The sequence below is a fragment of the Mastomys coucha genome, unplaced genomic scaffold (genome assembly GCF_008632895.1).
Source record: "Mastomys coucha isolate ucsf_1 unplaced genomic scaffold, UCSF_Mcou_1 pScaffold22, whole genome shotgun sequence".
Taxonomy (NCBI): Eukaryota; Metazoa; Chordata; class Mammalia; order Rodentia; family Muridae; genus Mastomys; species Mastomys coucha.
In genome coordinates, this window is record NW_022196905.1 from 207,199,793 (window position 1) to 207,221,076 (window position 21,284).

Sequence of the window (21,284 nt, forward strand, 5' to 3'; positions counted from 1 at the left end):
GAAAAAAGAAAAAAGAAAACAAAAGAGAAATGGATGGTTAAAAAACAAAAGTAAAGAAAGAAGCCAGCACTAAGAAGACTTCTTAGTAGTCCTTTTCTCCTTCCCAATGGCAATCTCTGTCTTTGTGTCCAGTTCCCATTTAATATCCAAGACACAGAACCTGGATGAGGTGGCAAGAGAATGAAGATGACAGACCAGAACCACACAGAACATGGTCCGTTTCTTTTTCCAAGTTTTCCTTTCCTGGCTTGTTGGCTGGGCCAGTTTGCTCACCTAAAGCCTGGGCTCAGTAACCATGATCCCACAACCTTCATGCTGCATGACACCACATGTTTAAGAGGCAAAAACCCATGTAGGCTCTTCTGCTGCTGTGTGTGCTTAATATTTATAGCCCCACTGTTCTTTATCAGCTCTGCAGAGCCAGAGATACAGTTTCTGGAGTTCCTCTTATATGTGATATGCAGCTCTTTTTCCTTCTGCTTTACATTCAAGGCTCTGTGGGACTGGCCTCCACAGCTGCATCCACGAGTCCAAGCACAATGCCTCATTCTTTGGTGTATATGTAGTGGGTATGCGATTATATGTGTGCATATTTGTGTGCCGGTGTCCATGTGGGTATGGGTGTGATTGTTTAAGGACAGCCTTGGGTGTTGATCCTAACACTCTTCCTTCTTTGAGATAGAATCTCTTGTTTGTTGCTAGGGACCCCAAGCTTGTTGGCCTGTGAGTTCTTAGGATTCTCTAGCTTCCTTCTTCCATCTTGTAGTAGAAACAAGATTATAGTCACAGTACTCTGCCCAGCCTTATAAAGGTCCTAGGGATCCAAATTCAAGTACACACACTTGTATGCCCTGTGCTCTACCTACTGAACCATCTCCTCAGCTCTTGTTATTTATTTTGCAGGGTGTGAACTTGTGTTTGAGACACTCCTTGATCTCTTGTTTGTATTCTTTAGAAAGAAGTAAAATATCCCTGTCTGGGCTGGCTGGTGCCCTGAGCAGACCTTGGGTGCAAGCTCCACAGCCAGTCCTACAACACCCAGAGGAAGCTCCACTTCCAGGTGCCCTTACATGCCCAGGATCAGAAGTGAGGAGGACCCAACATCTGTCCCAACACCGGGAATAACTGGGAGCAGAGGGACCAGGCACATAGGAACTCCACCAGCCCAGTGGCTCAGGTTCCTTCTGGTCTGTCTGGGTTGGTGCTCTGAGCAGAGCTTGGGTGCAAACTCTGCAGTCAGTCCCAAAACACCCAGAGGAAGCTTCACTCCCAGGTGCTCTAACAAGCCCAGGATCACAGAGACAGCTTGACTCTGAGGAGTCCTGACACAACCAGGATCACAGGAAGGACAGGCTCCAGTCAGATTTAGCCAGGGCAGGTAGCTCTAGAGATAACCAGATGGCAGGAGGCAAGCTTAAGAATATAAACAACACAAACCAAAGTTACTTGGCATCATCAGAACCCAATACTCCCACCATAGCAAGTCCTGGACACACCATCACACCGGAAAAGCAAGATTCAGATATAAAATCACTTCTCATGATGATGATACAGGACTTTAAGAAAGACATAAATAGCACCCTCAAAGAAATACAGGAGAACACAGGCAAACAGCTAGAAGCCCGTCAAGAGGAAACATAAAAATTGCTTAAAGAACTACAGGAAAACACAATCAAACAGGTGAAGGAAATGAACAAAAACATCCAGAATCTAAAAATGGAAATAGAAACAATAAAGAAATCAGAGAGACAACCCTGGATACAGAAAACCTAGGAAAGAAATCAGGAGTAGATGCAAGCATCACCAACAGAATACAAGACATAGAAGAGAGAATCTCAGGGGCAGAAGACACCATAGAAAACATTGACACAACAGTCAAAGAAAATGCAAAAAGCAAATAGCTCCTAACCCAGAACATCCAGGAAATCCAGGATTCAACGAGAAGACCAAACCTAAGGATATTTGATATAGAAGAGAGTGAAGATTTCCAGTGTAGTGGGCCAATAAATATCTTCAACAAAATTATAGAAGTAAACTTTCCTAACCTAAGGAAAGAGAAGCCCATGAACATACAAGAAGTCTACAGAACTCCAAACAGACTGGACCAGAAAAGAAATTCCTCCCATCACATAATAATAAAAAGACCAAATGCACTAAACAAGGAAAGAATTTTAAAAGCAGTAAGGGAACAAAGGCAAGTAACATATAAGGGCAGGCCTATCAGAATTATACCAGACTTTTCACCAGACTATGAAAGCTAGAAGATCCTGGGCAGATGTCATACAGACCCTCAGAGAACACAAATGCCAGCCCAGGCTACTATACCCAGCAAAACTCTCAATTACCATAGATGGAGAAAATAAGATATTCCATGTCAAAACAAAATTTATACAATATCTTTCCACAAATCCAGCCCTACAAAGGGTAATAAATAAAAAACATCAACATAAGGAGGGAAACTACACCCTAGAAGAAGCAAGAAAGTAATCTTTCAACAAATCCACACAAACCTAATTCCACCTCTTACAACAAAAACAACAGGAAGTAACAATTACTTTTTCTTAATATCTTAATATGAAAATTAATATTACCAACATATCCTAATTTATTGAAATCCAAAAATATGAGGAATTAGAAATTTGTTGATTGTCAGCCGGGCTGTGGTGACATGTGCCTTTAATCCTAGCACTTGGGAGGCAGAGGCAGGCGGATTTCTGAGTTCAAGGCCAGCCTGGTCTACAATGTGAGCTCCAGGACATGCAGGGCTACACAGAGAAACCCTGTCTTGAAAAACCAAAAAAAAAAAAGAAAGAAATTTGTTGATTGTCATCCAATGGTCTCTTTAATTTGGTAATTGGAGAAATATGCCCAATATTGTACAACCCATATTCAGCTTTTTTGTTCGTGACAGTGTCTTACTGTGTGAAATCTTGCTTCTCCTACCTCAGCCTCTCTATTAGTAGTATTGCTTATTTCATGTTTTTACACTATACTGTGGTTTTCAGAACAGCTTATATATTTCAAAATTATTTATATACCCAAAAGAAACGTAGACAATTAACTTGGAAGGTGGCTTGTAAGAGAACAACGAAGAGTGAGACTGAATGCTTTGCTTGACGCTTGTCACTCTGGTATCACATTTGAAGAAGAGGACTTTATAAGTTACTCTTTTTCTGAGATGAATTCTTTTCTAAATTATCACAGCCAATGAACCAAATTCTTACCCTCATCTAATGTCTCTGCCACCCTCCAAGCAAAACCATTGTTCATTGAAGCAGTTGATGAATGACTTTATGGATAGACCATCTTAATACACACACCATTTCTTAAATGAATGTAACCTATTCTCAGTGGGCTGAGAATGAAGTCATTTACTCAAGTCAAATAGCTTTGACCATAGCAGGAAGTCTGTATCCAAAAATCGCGCCTACAATTCATTCCTTGGTGCAGCAGAACTGTCAACTCTCAACTTAGCTACCATAGAGGTAAAATCCTTTGGTGATGTGAGGGTCATTGAAGTACAGCCTTATTACAATGAAATCCAATGTCTAAAAATTGTTCTTATTTTGGGCTTGCACCACAGTAAGAGCCAAGATTTTAAGCTCTACTAAATACAAAACAAACAAAAAGAATTTATATATTTATGTTCATTTAAGAAAATACTAGTAGTGATATATTATTTTGAAATATACAGTTAATGTATTTGGAGTTATTTAAAATTTATATTGAGATAACGTATGTATTTTCAGTATTGCTATAGACAAGCATCTACATAAGATGGTTAAATTGACTGTTGTTTTATATCAAACAACTTTTATAATAATTTTTATTGTTATAATATTTTATAAATTTGAAAAAATATGACAAAAAAGATATTGTAGGTATCGAAGGGGGTGTCTGGATGGAGTTGGGGTGCAAAAGGGAAACAAGAATGTGATGCAATTCTACTCACACTTAAAATATGTTTTTAAATGTTAACAAATTCAGATAAATTGAAATCATGTAACTTTTCTCATTATAATGCAATAAAAGTTAAAAAAAAAGAAGTGAGACATCATACGGGAAAAGAAAAAGAAAAGGCAGACATGTTAAGGATGCTTCAAATACATAACAGGAGGAAAGCAAAGCTAAACCATGAGAAACATGGCCTATCATTTGCATTATTTTTTTGGATAGCAATTCGGGGAATTCTGGTCGATTTTGAATTCTAGAATTCAAATTTTCAAAGAAAGATGCTGCCTGTCTTGTGCATTAGACAGAAAAGGGCACAGAGCATCAACCCTGTGAGCTGGGTGGATAACAGCTGATTCAATGCTGATTGTTAAGCAGAACTTTCAAATAGACTTTAGAATGGGTTTGCTGACTCAACAGGTTTGTATATAACAAATGTAGCCTGAAGACAGCTTAACTCACCCACTAAATCTCGGTCCATTAGGAAAAGCAATGTTGGAGATTACCTCCCAGTAACCCAAGCTTGGCTGTTTTGGACATGGTATTTGATACCTTGGAAGCTTAAGAGATAATAAGCTTCTTAAAAATAACATCTTTCTCAGTATGTGCTTCTTATCAAAATTGTAAATTCTTAGATTAATCTTTCTGTTTCTCTTGCACAATGTAGAGTAAAAATAGAAGGTGATTTGAGACACCGTGTGTGGTGTGTGATCCCAGTGTAGGGCTGAAATTAGAACAGCAGTTCTCAAAGCTCTGTCTACACGAGCAGCAGCAGCAGCACCTGGGAGCTTTTACAAATGCAAATCACCAGGCCTCCCTAGATCAGGCTGTAGCAGAAACTCTGGAAAGAGGGCCAGCAATATGTATTTTAGTACACCTTCCAGGCAGCTGTGACAAAAGGCAGAGTTCCAGGAACATACTTGTTATTTACTACTGAGTACAGTAAGAGCAGGAAAAATTGAAACTACGGTGCGATTATATATACATACATACATAGTAATATATAGATATATATATTACATAATACACATATATTATAATGCTCTCGAGTCTGCTATTCAACTCCATGGGACATGGTTGGGGTGCTATAGCCATCAGCACTAAAAGAGTAAATCTTTCATTCAGTCCATTCCTGCTTGCCTTTCAACTCCTGAAGAAACATTAGATCCTGAGAAAAAGACAGCACACCTACACTGCAGACATTGGAGATTATCCCTAAGGAGGCACATCCCATAGTTTCAGGTCGTGGATTCACCTGATCAGCTGGGGCAAGGTAGCTTTCACAATAACCAGTGAGCACTTTAACTTGAAAAACAGACGAGAAACAAAGCCAAGCACAAAGGAGTAAATGACACATCTTTGTTTGCCGGGAAATGGTGGAAGTGTTTCGATGAGTGAAGGAAGGAATAAACAGCATACAGCATCACACACACACAATCAACCCTTTCCAACCAAGGCACTTCCGTTTTCCATAAGCTCAGGCTGCTCACCTTTGCAAAGCTCTAGGAGCACAGCAGTGCAAACTAAGGCAGAGTCCAGGAAGAGCCTGTGAATAACCCGAAATGCGATATGTTCCCATTTCTCTGCGAGTTCAGTTTACTAAAAGGAAAAGCAAGGCCTGTTTAGGGCTGATGTAACAATATGTTGACTTCCTCTAAAAAAAATGCACTGTGTGCTGGGCTTTTAATGAGAACCCAGAGTAAACTTTATTTACCAGGGAATGTATTCAGCAAAACAAACAAACAAATAAATAAATAAAACAAAACTTAAAAGGCTAAACTCCTTAACTGGGGCGTTAGATTTCTTTCCTTCTAGACCCTAGATGATGTGATGGCCTTTGGGGCTTCGAGAGCTTCCTTGATTTCTCCTCAGGCTCTTGCATTGTCTTATACCTTATTTTATAATTTTCTCTTTTTCCTGTTCAGTGTTTGCATAAGTGTCTTCTCTCATTCAGACGAAAGCAGAGTGTGCATCTTTAAGAGGTTATTAACAGTTTCTAGGAAACCGGTCCCAGGAACAGGAAGGAAAGGGAACGGAAAAGAAGAAGAAGAAAGACTTTGCTGACTTGAGAACTAGCTAAGTGACTGCAGTCTGCACATAGAAATGGGAGGGCTGAACTGGCTAAGCTTGGACACGTCTGTGAGGGGAAAAGCCTCAGAGATGCAGACGCTTTCCCAGGGTGGTACCCTGGGCTTTTGTCAAAGATGTCGAAACTAGAAGTTATAGGGTATCCTGTAATGAGTACAAAATGTATGCCTCCTAATGACTTAATTGGAGCAGAATGTGCCACCCCTTACTTATAGGGAGAAACTGGGCCACTGAGGTTTGTTCACAGACCCCATATAGCGCAGTTTAGTCCAATGTTCAATATAAGGTCATTTAAAGGGCCACGAAATAGGAATTATTCAGGGTTTGTACCTTCTAATGGGTGTTCCTGTGTTGTGACCCATTTTAAAAGAATGTCACAGAATGAATAAGGACTTTCTCATGAAAATTCATTTTCTTCTTTTACTAAGATGATATGTTTCTATGAACATAGGGAGGTTGGAAGGAGTGGAGGTGAGGCACAAAGTATAAGATTAACAACACAAATGCCAGACAAGGTCGAAAATCCAAGGGATTTAAAAAAAAATTAGAACACCCCTGAAAACATTGGTCTTAGGGAAAAAATGTTCCAAAAGTTGAGGAGGATCAAAGAATGAATAAGTATTGGTAGAAAAGAGGGAAACTGAGGCAGAAAGGAAACATGGCTTCTATCCTAGTTGCCTTCAAGACAGAGTGTCTGGCACAGGACAACTTCAGGAAAGGAAGGTTTATTATGTTTAAAGCTGGAGCAGATGCAGGCTGCATGGTGGAGAAGGCATGGAGCAGGTGGTGACAAGTGTGTGAGGTACCTTATCACATTAATTCCAAAGTCAGGAAGCCAACAGGGCCTAGGAAGTAGGATCAATTCAAATCTTAAGGCCCATCTGCTGTGACCCCCTTCTTCCATTGCAACTCCTAAAGGTTTCAGCTTCCAAAACAGTGCCACCAGCTCTCCAGAAGAGTTCATACAATGAGCCAAAGGGAACACTTCACATGGAGACCACAGCTGCTTCTTTCTGAGTACTGGAGGAAGGCACGCTGCCAGGAGCTAGCAGAGAGGAGGACAGAAGACAATCGGCTTTCTATAGGGAGCACAGGGATTTAAGCTTAGAAAAGAAATGTGAACCTCCATGGATTTAAACAACTCCCTCTAATCATTGTATATCAGACCAAATGGCAGTTTGAAATAAAAAGACAAGAGATGTTCATGTAGGAGTTCCATTTATCAGCATCGGTTATGTCTGAAAGAGAAACCACAGTGGATCAGAACCTTAGCTCTGAACACAGAATATGGTTGTATCAACTGCTCTCTTGGGAGACAAAAATAGCTACGACCCATGGAAAGTTAACGATTACCTTCAGTGTGAGACTTCACCAGAGCTATTGAGAAACCCTGTCATAACCCCACTTAATGTGCCCCTGACCTGCAGGCTTCCATCAAGACTGCTGGTACTGGACTCTTGAGGCTCTGGTTTCTGCCAAGACAAGAAGCAAGCCACCTCAAGCTCAATAGAGCAATCAAGGAAACCAAGAAGTCTCTGGAGGACACCAGGTAATATATACGTTGCTTTCTGACTGCTTCTGATATGGCAGAGTCCAGCAAACAGCCTGCTCTAAGAAACTAGAATTTCCTTAAAATGAGGAAGTAGCTTCCATGTCCTGACAGAATCTGACAAGGTTAACATTCCCTTACACTGCACTTAGATTTTTAAAGTGTTGGTTGCCAGAAAAGTTTCAATCTAGAAACAGGTGAAATCTTGACTATGTTTCCAACAGCAAAGCTGCCACTACGTAATGCTTTAAAGCTTGGATGCAGATTTAGTTGCAGTTCAGGGTATCATTCAATTCTAAATACACATGATAGATACCCATTAGCTTTTGCACAACCAACCCAGTGTGCTACACAAGATATGGTAGAACTTAACTGCCCAGATATTTATTTTTTTTTACTACTTTATGAACTAGAATTCATGTTTATTGTTTTAATGCCTCTAAGACACTTCTTAGGATTATATATTATTCAAGACATATATATTACAAGTACAAGGCATTTGGTTTGGCCAGAAAGTTTATTGCTTTAGCTCTCAAGTCTTTTACTACCCACTTAATCTAATTATTAACAATCTCCTTATTGGGCTGGCGAGATGGCTCAGCGGGTAAGAGCACTGATTGCTCTTCCTAAGGTCCTGAATTCGGAACCTAGCAATCACATGGTGGCTCACAACCACCTGTAATGAGGTCTGATGCCCTCTTCTGAAGACAGCTACAGTGTATTATGCTGGAGCAAGCGGGGCCAGAGCAAGCAGAGGCCCTGAGTTCAATTCCCAGCAGCCACATGATGGCTCACGGCCATCTGTACAGCTACAGTGTACTCATATACATAAAATAAATAAAATAAATCTTTAAAAAAACAAAAACAAAAACCAAACAATCCGCTGATTAACTTAATACATTCTATCTATGCTTTACTCTGGGTGCCTTATGGTCTATTTTGATACACTGAGACATGAAGTCAGAGTTATGTAGCTAACATTCATTTAATTGGTGAGAGAGGTTTACAGAATAATCAAAATAGTATAAATGAAAACTTTGGTAAGAATACAATATCATAATTGTGATTTTAATGTGTTCTACCAAAGCTCAAGTGTTCTCATATTTACCTACCAATGAAGTGCTGTTGGGATTTGGGCCTGTAAGAGATACATATGAGTCTATGGGTTATGTTAAGGTCTCTGCTCTAAAGATCAGCTTTCACTGCCTTCAGCTCATGGCACTCCAGCATGTCTTGACATCAGAGGATCCCTAAGAAGGCCCCCACAACACGTTGCTGGCAGAGCAAAAAAATAAATGAACTTTATTCAGTAATTTCCAAATCAAAGGCATTTGGTTACAGCAACAGAAAGAGAGTCAAGTGTGGTGGCTCGCTTGTCTATACGAATACTAGCACTTGGAAAGCTGAGGCATGGTTGCGGGGAGTGTACAGGGACAGGGGTAGCTGTGATTACTAGGCTAGCCTGGACTCCATATTGAGACCCTGTTTCAAAAATCAAACACAAACAAACAAAAAGATAAATGAAAGGCAGACAGGAAAAGACTAAGACAGGCATCAAAAGCAAACACACATTTTAGGTAGTAGATTAGAAATTGTGTCTCAGACCTACATCAGGATTTTTAAGGCTTGCTTTTAGTTGGGATGTCTGATAAGTAACTGGATAGAAGTTCTAAGAATCAAAATTAAATTCAATCCATTTTTTTAAAAACAGTTTTCTCATTTTCCTAAATTTCCATTTAATTTAAATAATGTTATTATCTTACTTCTACTAAGTACATCTGCAAAGGATTTATATGAACTATTTAAAAATCCATTTCTAATATTAAACAGTATTTCAGTTTAGTCTTTTTCTGTAAAACACCCTTAATAAGCCAATAAAATTTATCTAAAAACTGGGGCTCAAGGAAATTCATGTGACCTTAGTTTCTATTATTTGATACATGAATATCAGAAGAGGTCACTGAATATGCTGTCCTTGATCTTAGCTTTGGGAAGACAGAGACAAGAAAATCCTGAAGCTTGCTGGCCAGGGCCATCTTGCCAAATCAGTGAGTTTCAGTTTTAGTGACAGACCTTATCTCAATGCACAAGCTAGAGGGTGATTAAGGAAAATACCTGTTTTCAATTGTTTTCAATCTCAGCCCTCAACACAACACAACAGATCCATATACCAGTAGGAACATGCATGCTCACACACATTCAATATTGGACTTGTTATTTAGATGATTTTTTTCTTAGAAATTTTTGTGGTATCTCTTTATCATATCTGATGGTCATTCCTTCTTACTCTTTAGTAATTTCTTGCTTTTAACTTGGGATGTGGCTGGTTTTGTTTCAGTGTTTCCTCAAATACTGAAAAAGAACAGTTTCCTCATATTATCAAATTCCAAAGCCCACCAAGGCATGGTATATTTTACAAAGCTGAGCTTCCGACCTCCCTTATCCTGCCTTGGGAAAGGAGGGGAGATGCTTTGTCCAACATAAGGCAGATGTGAGAAGAGCTATAGTCCACCAAAGGACTATAGCACATCAAAGCACCCAGAAGACGCTAGACACAGTAGTCTGCATCATAGAGCAATTGAAGAAGAAAAAGATAATATCAGAACTATATTACCTTCTGTCAATGGCTGGGTACAGATGTAAACCCCTTCCTTGGGTCAGTGAGTGGCACATACATATGACTGGGAAGGATCATTTGCAAAACTTTTACAAATGTTTTTTTTGAGGCTGACTCTAGGGTCCCTATTTCATTTGGGCAAAAAGAATGTGCAATAGGCCTTAGTCAAAAAGGGTGGAGGGGAAAGATGTTGAAGATGACTGCAAAGAAAATCAGCATCCACTTTAATGGAGTCCAGCTGGGGGTACCCGAATGACTATTTCTGAAATCATGTTGAAGCCTTCTCATTCTCCAGAAGAATCAGCTGTCAGAATCCACCCTGCCCACAGAAAGCCTACAACGGACTGTAACTAGCATGCCTAGAAAGAATGAGGGCACTCTAAGGAGACACATTTGTACCTATCTCTTGCTATCTGAAACAAATGATTGGACTTTCTTGGAATTTTCCCCCTGAATTTCGTGCTGGGGGAATAAAAAGGTTGACTGACACCTGAGGCTAGCTAGAGGGAGGACTTATCTCCAGGAAAGGGATTTCACAGGATAGCAATGACTGTCTGTCTTATCAACCCACCCTGCAGGACACTCTGGAGCCCAGGCAACTGTGGGTCAGTGATGAGCTGCTTAACTATGCATTCTCTTGTCTTCTGTTTAAACTTTGCCCTGATGTAATGTCCGACCATGAAAGACAGCCTGGTTCCTGGTTGAGCTAAGGCTGGAAACCCCAGTGACCCTAAAGGGACAGAAGGCATTTTGCCCCACTCCCAGGAAACCAGGCTCCTGGCACGAGGCCGCAGCCCTCTATAGATTTGTGGCCATCAGTCACGTAAGGGCAATGCCACAAGCCCCTCCACAGGTAGAAGACATGACTTGTGGTCATGTAGACTCGAGACAGATCTCCATTTTAATAAAGTACGTAAGGCCTGGAGGACTTAGCCAGTAAACTCTTCTTCCCAGACACTCCTCCCTGCAAAGGTATTTAACCTCAGGCCTGCCCTGAAAAGTGGGGTACGGTTTCACTCATCTACTTTCTGACATGACAATAAATGCCTTAAAACCATGGACTATCTCTTTTCATCAAGATCCACCATGGGGAGCAATGGAGAAGGCTTTCACCTAAAGAAACACCATCTAATCTCCTGTAGAAAGCCTCTCTTTGCTCCCAGTCATGGCCGCCACCAAGCCTAAACCCAAGCCAGCCCAACGAAAAGTCAAGGACTCATCCCTGGGGGACAGCCAGACCTCCCCCTTCCCCCCTTGGCCCAGGGCTAGCTCTAGCCTGCAGGGTCCCAACTCCATTCTCATTTTTTTCTGAGGCTCCCAGTGGCACTCCCCCACCCCTGGAACTGTGTCCTGTGGCTACCCCATAGCCTGACACCTGCCCATCGACAGTGTGGGGTAAGTGTAGTCAAAACTCCTATGTCCTGCCTCCCCAAGCAGCTGAGCCCTGTGGTGGAGCAGATGGGGGACCACCAACCCTACAATGGAAGACCTCCAGGGATAGATAGATGGATGAATGGTTGGATGAATGGACAGGGTATGAGGGGTGGAGCGGGCTTGTACCTGTCCTGAATCCTTTTGCCACCCTTCCCAATGCATCTACACTTCTTTAACCTTCTTTCTCTGTATTTCACTATTAATTTGGCTCTTTCAATTAGCTTATCAGAAATATGTGGCCATCCCTGGCAGGAGATCGTGAAGCTTTGGTGTTTCCCTTCTCCTTCTGATGTGGTGTAGGGTCATTTGGCAAACAATTGCAGGTTTTAGTGTATCATTTATTTCATGGAAATCATGGCAGGAATTCAAGTAGCTACTCATACCCCATCCACTGTCAAGATTAAAGAGAAGATTTATACACTCTTGTTACTCTCAGATAGTTCTCTCCTCTCTTACAATTTGGGATTCTCCATCTAGGGATTAGTGCTGCCCATAATGGTCTGAGTCTTCTTATACCAATTAACAGGATAATTCCCTATAGACATGCACACAGACCAACCTGTTCTAGATAATTCCTCATTAAGATTCTTACTAAGTGATTCCAGGGAGTGTCAATTTGACACTTAAAACTACCAATGCAACACTGAGTGGGAACCCAGGATCAAGGTAATGGATCCAGAAATTAGGATATGTATTAAATATTATATATCATCTATCATGTATCATCTATGCATCATGTATCTTGAATCACATATCATATACCATATATCATATATGTATTAGAAGTTAGAAAACATAAGTGATGAATTCTGTATTTCCTAATCATGTCTCTAGTGTTTACCTATGGTGTTTTATTACCTTTCAGTCACTGTAACCATGGCTTGTCCACCCAGAGTACAGACTAACAGTGTGTCAGCAGAATCAGTTCAGTTCATCACAGGGTCTTCCTGTCCAACCATTTCTGGCTCTCTTAGTGCCTTCTTAGCTTCTGGAATCCAATGTCCTTTTTCATCTTCAGTTAGCCATCACATACTACTGCTTGCTTTTCTTTCCTATAATGCGCTGCACCTAGATTCTGATTCTCCACTCATGTCTTCATTTTGCGATCTCATAGTGACCCCCAGCAAACATCCATTCCTCTTACAGCCAAGATGCTCAGTCACCCAAACTAACCCAATTGCAGTCTTATTTCTGTTCTCCATCTCCACACAGGTACCTTCTATAAAGCACCATGGACATTCAGAAATATGTGGGCACATGTCTGAAGGAAACCCTAGCTTCAAAGGCAGCTTTACTGTGAAAGTTTCTCTCTTCCACTTATGCAAGCCCCTTCCCACTGATATCTGCAGAATTTTTAAACTAGAAATTCACAAAATTTCATAGAATCCTCATATTTTCTTGGGCTTATTCAAGGATGGGACCCTCTAGAGTCCAAAAGCCTCCTCATTACACTCCTAGTGTTGCTCTGGCTTTCTTAATATCCCATCCTGAGAATTTCAGTTCCTTCTTTTGGGGCACAAAGGGTGCGCACAAGAAGCCCAGGGGTTCCTTCCCTTCCCCCATCTCAGGGAAATGGAAACCTCCAGATGGAGAGAGGCAAAAATAATATTCCGTGATGATGCAAGAACTCTTCTTAAGAAACTCGAACTATCTACAGAAGTCTATCAGTCAGTCCCTAATCCTGCCAGCCTACATGTGCTCTTGGTTCTCTTCTCTTCTATCCTGTCCTCTTACCCCTCTGTCATTGAGGTAGTAAGCCAGCATTGTGTCTACATTCTACACAGTGGAATTTGCTAGCCTTGCTATTCATTGAAGGAACCATATATTTATTCTCTTTAGGAGCAAACATGTCATGATACAAGGTTGCATTATTTCAAAGTTACTTTTCCTAATTATTTATAAACTCACATTATTTTATGTGGTGGATCATCAGTGACATTTCTTGCGGTTGGCAACTGATCTACAAAGAGACTGGATACTTGGTATGACTAGTTAACAAGTTTCTTTTTGGTCTGTGCCCGGAACTGATCCTGTGCCACAGTGCTCCATATCCAAATGCTGACAGGAGAGAGCTGGTCTCCCAGGAGTGCAGGCACACCTGTGAGCACAGGTAAGACCTCCACTTCTGTTCTGAGGGATCCTCCCGGAGACCTCAGGACACAGGAACCCAGGAGCAGCCTTCTTACAGTTTCCTTCTGAGCCTGGAGCTGGTCCTGCACCACAGCACTTGGAGCTGATCCTGTGCCACAGCTCTCCATACGCAAATTCATCCAAGAGAGAACTGGTCTCCCAGGAGTACCAACATAGGCTTGCAGGAGGGACAAACCACAATCAGAGACAGCAAGACTAGCTAAAACCAGAGATATCCAGATGGCAAGAGGCAAGGGCAAGAACATAAGCAACAGAAACCAAGGCTACTTGCCATCATCAGAACTTAGTTCTCCCACCACAGCAAGCCCTAGATACCCCAACACACAGGAAAAGCAAGATTCAGGTTTAAAGTCACACCACATGATGATGATAGAGGACTTTAAGAAGGACAAATAAACTCCCTTAAAGAAACACAGGAGGACACAGGTATATAGGCATAAGCCCTTGAAGAGGAAACACAAAAGTCCCTTAAAGAGTTACAGGAAAACACAACCAAACAGGTGAAGGAACTGGACAAAATGATCCAGGATCTAAAAATGGAAATAAAATCAATAAAAAAAAATCACAGAGAAAGATAACCCTGGAGATAGAAAACCTAGGAAAGAGATCAGGAGTCATAGATGCAAGGATCTCCAACAGAATACAAGAGATAAAAGAGATGCTGGGCAGTGGTGGTGCACATGTCTTTAATCCCAGCACTTGGGAGGCAGAGGGAGGAGGATTTCTGAGTTCGAGGCCAACCTGATCTACAGAGTGAGTTCCAGGACAGCTGGGGCTATATGGAGGAACCCTGTCTCAAAAAACAAAACAAAACAAACAAAAGAGATAAAAAAAGAAAGTCTCAGGAGCAGAAGATACCATAGAAAACATTGACACAACAGTCAAAGAAAATGCAAAATGCAAAAACTCCTAACCCAAAACACCCAGGAAATCCAGAATACAATGAGAAGACCAAACCTAAGAATAGCAGGTATAGAAGAGAGTGAAGATTCCCAACTTAAAGGGTCAATAAATATCTTCAACAAAATTATGAAAGAAAACTTCTCTAACCTAAAGAAAGAGATGCCCATAAACATACAAGAAGCCTATAGAATTCCAAACAGACTGGACCAGAAAAGAAATCTCCCCCCCCCATCACATAATAGTCAAAACATCAAATGCACAAAACAAAGAAAGAATATTCAAAGCAGTAAGGGAATAAGGTCAAGTAACATATAAAGGCAGACCTATCAGAATTACACCAGACTTCTCAAGAGAGACTATGAAAGCCAGAAGATCCTGGGCAAGTGTCATACAGACCCTAAGAGAACACAAATGCCAGCCCAGGCTATTATACCCAGCAAAACTCTCAGTTACCATAGATGGAGAAATCTAGATATTCCCTGACAAAACAAATTTATACAATGTCTTTCCACAAATTCAGCACTACAGAGGATAATAGATGGAAAACTCTAATACAAGGAGGGAAACTACACCCTAGAAAAAGCAAGAAAGCAATCTTCTTTCAAGAAACCTAAAAGAAGATAGCCACACAAGCATAATTCCACATCTAACAACAAAAATAACAGGAAGGAACAATCATTATTCCTTAATATCTCTTAACATCAATGTACTCAATTCCCCAGTAAAAAGACATAGACTAACAGACTGGATACGTAACAGGACCTAGCATTTTGCTGCATACAAAGTAAAGGGCTGGCAAACATTTTTTCCAAGCAAATGGTCCCAAGAAATAAGCTGGAGTAGCCATTCTAATATCAAATAAAATCAACTTTTGACCTAAAGTTATTAAAAAAGGTAAGGAAGGACACTTCATACTCATCCAAGGAAAAATCTACCAAGATGAACTCTCAATTCTGAACATCTATGCTCCAAATGCAAGGGTACCAACATTCATTTAAAAAAAAAATGAAAAAACAAAGCAAAACAAAACAAAAAAAAACTTTACTAAAGTTCAAAGCACACATTGCACCTCACACAAATAAGCCAATACAGGAGACTTCAATACCCCACTCTCATCAATGGACAAATCATGGAAACAGAACCTAAACAGAGACACACTGAAACTAATAGAAGTTATGAACCAAATTGGTTTAACAGATATCTACAGAACATTTCATTCTAAAACAAAAGAATATACCTTCTTCTCAACACCTCATGGTACCTTCTTCAAAACTGAGCATATAATTGCTCACAAAATAGGCCTCAATAGATGCAAGAAGACTGAAATAATCTCATGCATCCTATGAGATTACCAGGGACTAAGGCTGGTCTTCAATAACAACTAAAACAATAGAAAGCCCACATGCACATAGAAGCAGAATACCAGATCTTAACCTCAGGGTACACTATAGTGAACCAGATGCTTCACCTTGTGCTTCACAGATCCTGCTTCCAACACCAAGACACTAACACACCAGGCATGCTACCCCAGATTAAGTTATAATGTGAGATGTTTGGAATGGTTTCTACTGAATGTTAGTTACATTCTCACATCATAAAATGTGCAAAGAATTTTTTTGAACCATCACAAATCATGAGCAGCCTGTATTGGCTTTTATTTTTTGTAGATCAATATATATATATATATATATGTATATATATATATATATATTGTTTTGTAGATCAATAGATATGTATTATTATGATTTCAGCTGTTTGGACAGCTGAATGTATATACTGGAATGTTTTATGATTTAAAATGTCCACATATTGCTGGGCAGTGCTGGTGCATGACTTTAATCCCAGCACTTGGGAGGTAGAGGCCGGTGGATTTCTGAGTTTGAGGCCAGCCTGGTCTACAGACTGAGTTCCAGGACAGCCAGGGCTATACAGAGAAACCCTGTCTTAAAAAAACTAAAGTAAATAAATAAATAAAAAAAAATAAAGTGTCCACATATCCTTTTATCCTGACATATCTTGTCATTTCTTGAAGACATTTTGGAAAACATTGAGTTAGCAATTTTCTATAAAATATGCACAATGACAATGTTGTCAGATGTGAACACCATTAATGTGCACACTGGTAATATGACATAAAAACAAAAATAAATAAATAAATTGAATACAATTATAATAATCATAAAAACCGTAAGTTATGATATAAAATATTGTGTGAATGATGCTTTACATAACAGGAAGTTCAGTAGGAGCTCTGATATCATAGTTTGGTTTATGAAGTGTCTGTAGGAAGAGTGCAGGTCCCAGCTGCCACCATTGGCACCCTTTGTTCATTTATGCATTTAATGTACTTACTTTAATTCCTATATATTTATTGTACTGTATTCTTTAGCCATGTTTCCCCACTCCCCCTTTCTCTTTCTCCTCTCTCATTAATTCCTTCATATATCTAGACAATGTCTTTTACTTCTACGGCATCTATGCATCACAATTTTACTTATCTATATGAAATCTAGGATTTATATATAGTAGAAAACGTGATATTTGTTTTTCTGAGTCTGCTTAATTCACTTAATGTACCTATTGTCATCCATTTTTCCTGCTAATGACATAATTTCACTTTTATGGCTGAATAAAATTCCTTTTGTAGACATAGAAAAAACCAAGTTTCTTTTTGGTATCTAATAAACTTCAACAATTTCACATGTAGATATTTCTCCATTGGCAGGCTGAGAGCAAAGGAAATATAAAAGCCAACTTAGTGGGTTTGACTCTAAAGCTATAAGGAATTAAGAATAGGGAAGAGAAAATGTTTCTTTGTGGGTTTGTATTGTTTTTTTGTTTTGTTTCTGTCTTTGTTTGCAATTCTGCTTTTGAACTTTAAATTCCTAGCTTGAAATATATATGCTATCTTGGGCTAATATTTCTATCACTTATAATTTTCTTTATAATTGACTTATCAACAACTCAATGTTTTTAAATGATTTTTATCACTTTAGCACTGACACCATCCATCAAATAATGTAAACAAGCAAAAATTTCTATTCTATCTAATTTATTAGTATATCTAAATTTCTTGGCAAAAAATGGTCTTAAAATTTCTAATAAAAAAAATCCATCAAGAAGAGATATTTTAATCAGTGAGGTGCTTCCTTTAGAAGCTTGTGGACCTCAGGAAGACCCCCAGTCAACTCACCTGGACCCTTTGGGGCTCTCAGAGATTGCCACCAACCAAAGAGCATACATGGGCTGGATAGAGCCCCTGCCACATATATGGCAGATGTGCAGCTCAGTCTTCATGTGGGTCCCCCAATAACTGGAGCAAGGGTCGCCCCTAAAACTGTCGCTGTCTGTGGAATCCATTCCTGCAACTGTGCTGCCTTGTCTGGACTCAGGGAGAGAGGATGTGCCTAGTCCTGCAGAGACAAGCTGTGCCTGGGTTGGGGGATACACAGCGTCCCATTTTCTCAGAGGAGAAGGGAGGATGGGGGAAGGATTGTGTGAGGGAGAGACTAGGGCAGGGCAGTGATTAGGATGTAAAATACATAAATAAGTTAGTGAAAAAAAAAGCTATGGACCTGGGTTTGACCCCAGAGTGATGGCAAGTGTGGTGGCATACATTAGTTCTACCCCCTAGGGAAGAAGAGGCAGGGAGATCCCTGGGGCTAGATTGCCAAGCTACCCAATCTATTGTTCAAGTTCCTGTCTCAAAAAATTAAGATGGATGGCTCCTGAAGAGTGACACATGAGGTTGTCTTCTACATGAGATTGTATATGCCCTTCCCCCCACCACAAACACAAACACAATGCCATCCTTCACATATGTCCATAAAAAGTCTAGAGACCAAGAGTCAACATCTGAGAATATATTGAAAAAATGGCATAATTGACGTTCATTAACCTTTTTAATCTTGTCATGGCACTGAAAATTTGACTTTCATGTCAGGGTAGAATGAGGTTGGTAAAGTCAAGAATATTTTTCTGATCCTTTGAAGGAAAATATATGTCCAAACAGTTAAAAGTCCCGAAGCTCCTCTCTCACTGTGTGAGAACTCTTAAGTTTTACAAAGTCCTAGATATGGAAAAGATAGAACGTCTCAGGACTCAAACACCACCCCTACCCCCACCACCACCCTACCCTTCACCCCCGCCCTAATTACATTCTAGCTCATGGCTTGTCACAGAGAGATAGTGCCACTCTGAAGCAATGACTTACCAGGCTCAGTCGGTCAGCTCTTTGGAGAAGTTCCTTTTTGGGTTTCAGGTTGTGCCTGGAATTTAAAATTCAGAATGCATGAATGGCTGTTTATCTCAGCAGAGACTTCCCAGCAGAGTGAAACCTCAGTCTCTTTTCTCCTCAGAAATCTTCAGATTATTTTCTTCGCCATCCTCCTCTTCTTCTGCACACCAAGTCATGAATGAGAAACACACGGTCTTGGCTCACTTGTCAAGCAAATTGTGTGAAATGTACGTGCAATCAAGCAAGTTAGCAATTACCAACTGCAAAAAGGATTCAGGACCTCTTTCTTTCTTCTTTCAGACAGAGCTGATTCTGTTAGCTCTCTGCTTGTATAAATTTATGAATAAAGTAAGATTTTTAAATCTAGAAGTAATAAATGCAGAAAGAGACACCTCTGAAGAGAGAGAGATAAAGAGGAATCCAAATCTAGCCAGAGGGTAACTGGACCTTTTGGCTCCGACAGCTACGACCCAACGCACACTCCAGGAAGTGCACGGGTTAGCTAAAGTTAGACAAACAGTGGCCTCTTATGGAGCTCCCGATGTCACTCTGATTACAGTCGGTCTCAATCTGCAGTGTGAGAGTGCTGTAGTAGAAAAACCCATTTTACATTTATTTCATTTCTATAAATAAGATCAAATATCTTGCCCAGGACTGGTTCCCCTCCACTTCTTTGACATTTTGAAGATGTAAATATAGTATAAGGTTCATCTATTAAAAGTTTACAATCAGCATATAAGGTTTTGTTTTCCAAACGAGGCTTGTTTCCTGTGTGGAGAGATAAGCAGGCAATCTCACTGTGTTTGTTTTCACAGCCCCCAATGGGTTTAAAAATCTCGTAACTGGGGAAACTCATCCACCACTACATGAGCAGTTTTGCTTATTCGGAACCTGACTGATGTGGCAGGAATCACGGACACTGGCTGGCAAAGGAACTTGGGCTCTTCCAATCTCAGCTATGTTCGTTATTTCCTTTCAAATGTGAACATGGCCAAGGAACTGGGGAACAAACCGGCATATGAAAACGCGAACAAGCAGACCCAAAAGAAAAGTGAAGGACCACGTCTTAACTCTTCCTAGACTTATTTATTTTAGGAGTTTTCCTGGAGGTTTGCTACGTTGGGAAGGAGGACCCTCAAAACAAGGATCGAGGCTAATGCAAATAGAGAGAGGAAAAGAAAAAATTGAGGAAAATTTCCTTGACTTTGAGAAGCTTGAAAATAAGTGAAATGAAAGCTGCATCAAGCGGAAGGCTCCACTTGTCCTTGTCCGGCGCTCATCCGTCAGAGATAGTTACCATGGTTTTCACTTCAAGCTGTATAGTGCAAGGTCATGCGAGGTAGCACACTTAACGGAAATCTTGAGATCCAGTGGTAGTTTTACAGCTCAGCATTCTCTCAGATGAGTGGTGGCTTTGTGCTCTGTGAGTGGCTCACCAAACAGGAAAGAAACAGGGGTTCTCATGTATGAATATCAATAGTCAAAGATACTCATGATTTTGACTTTCAATTATTATTTCTCCGAAGGCACATGTGTGAGCTCATTTCCTAGAAATACTATTTTTCTGTTAAATATGAATTGACTACATTAATTCCACAGAGATTTTTGTGGTGCCCCTGAATGGATGAATTTGTTTTTATTCAGTAATGCACATACAATAGAGTGTTTGCAGCCCTGATGGTCATGAGAGGAATCCTAGCAGAGCTCTTCTGGGAGGTTAGCAGACCCTCCCCCTCCCCCAAAGTATTTTGTGAGGTATTGTTTGCATCTGGGTCATAACTGTGTTCTTATCTGCTTCCGGAGTTGATTCTCTATTTATCTGAGCTGTAAACATCTCCTAGAGGTCAGCCTGCCCCTGAAGAGAATGCTGGTCCCAGCTAGTCAAAGCTACATCTCTGCTGTTTTACCCTGCATTCGCCTTTTCTAGCTGTATCCTCTATCTGCTATGGGAGGTCACCTCTTCTTCCCTGCCATGTCTCAGAAGCCATCCATTCAACTCCGGGTTTTGAAGGCCAGTGGGGAATGAATTGATGCTCTCTGCTCTTTACGTGCTGTTTGCTTTTGAAACAAATCAAAAGACACTGAATACTGTTTTCCCTAAATATTTTGTCATTATGAAAGCTAAATAGAGGCTCATTATGGAAAGTTTGTATTTCAGAATTTCAGAAATGTATAAAATAATATAGACTAGTCACAGAAGCACTCAAATCATCCCTTCTAAACAGACTTTTGTTTATTCACGTTTATTATATTTATGTTTATTAGTTCTTTTTTTTCTTTTTTTTATTAGATATTTTCTTTATTTACATGTAAACTTCTCCCTTCCCAGTTTCCCCTCTAAAAAACAAAGAAAC

General features: G+C 40.1%; 1 protein-coding gene across 2 annotated transcripts in view; it reads right to left on the minus strand.

The window, feature by feature from the left end:
• Psd3 (pleckstrin and Sec7 domain containing 3) overlaps positions 1 to 19,394 on the minus strand; it is a 534,828-nt gene extending 515,434 nt beyond the window's left edge. For both annotated transcript variants that reach the window (XM_031339986.1, XM_031339985.1), the window contains exon 1: positions 18,907 to 19,394. The gene's annotated coding sequence lies outside the window, so the exon portion shown is untranslated. The remainder of the gene's footprint in view (positions 1 to 18,906) is intronic.
• Positions 19,395 to 21,284: the final 1,890 nt, after the last annotated feature.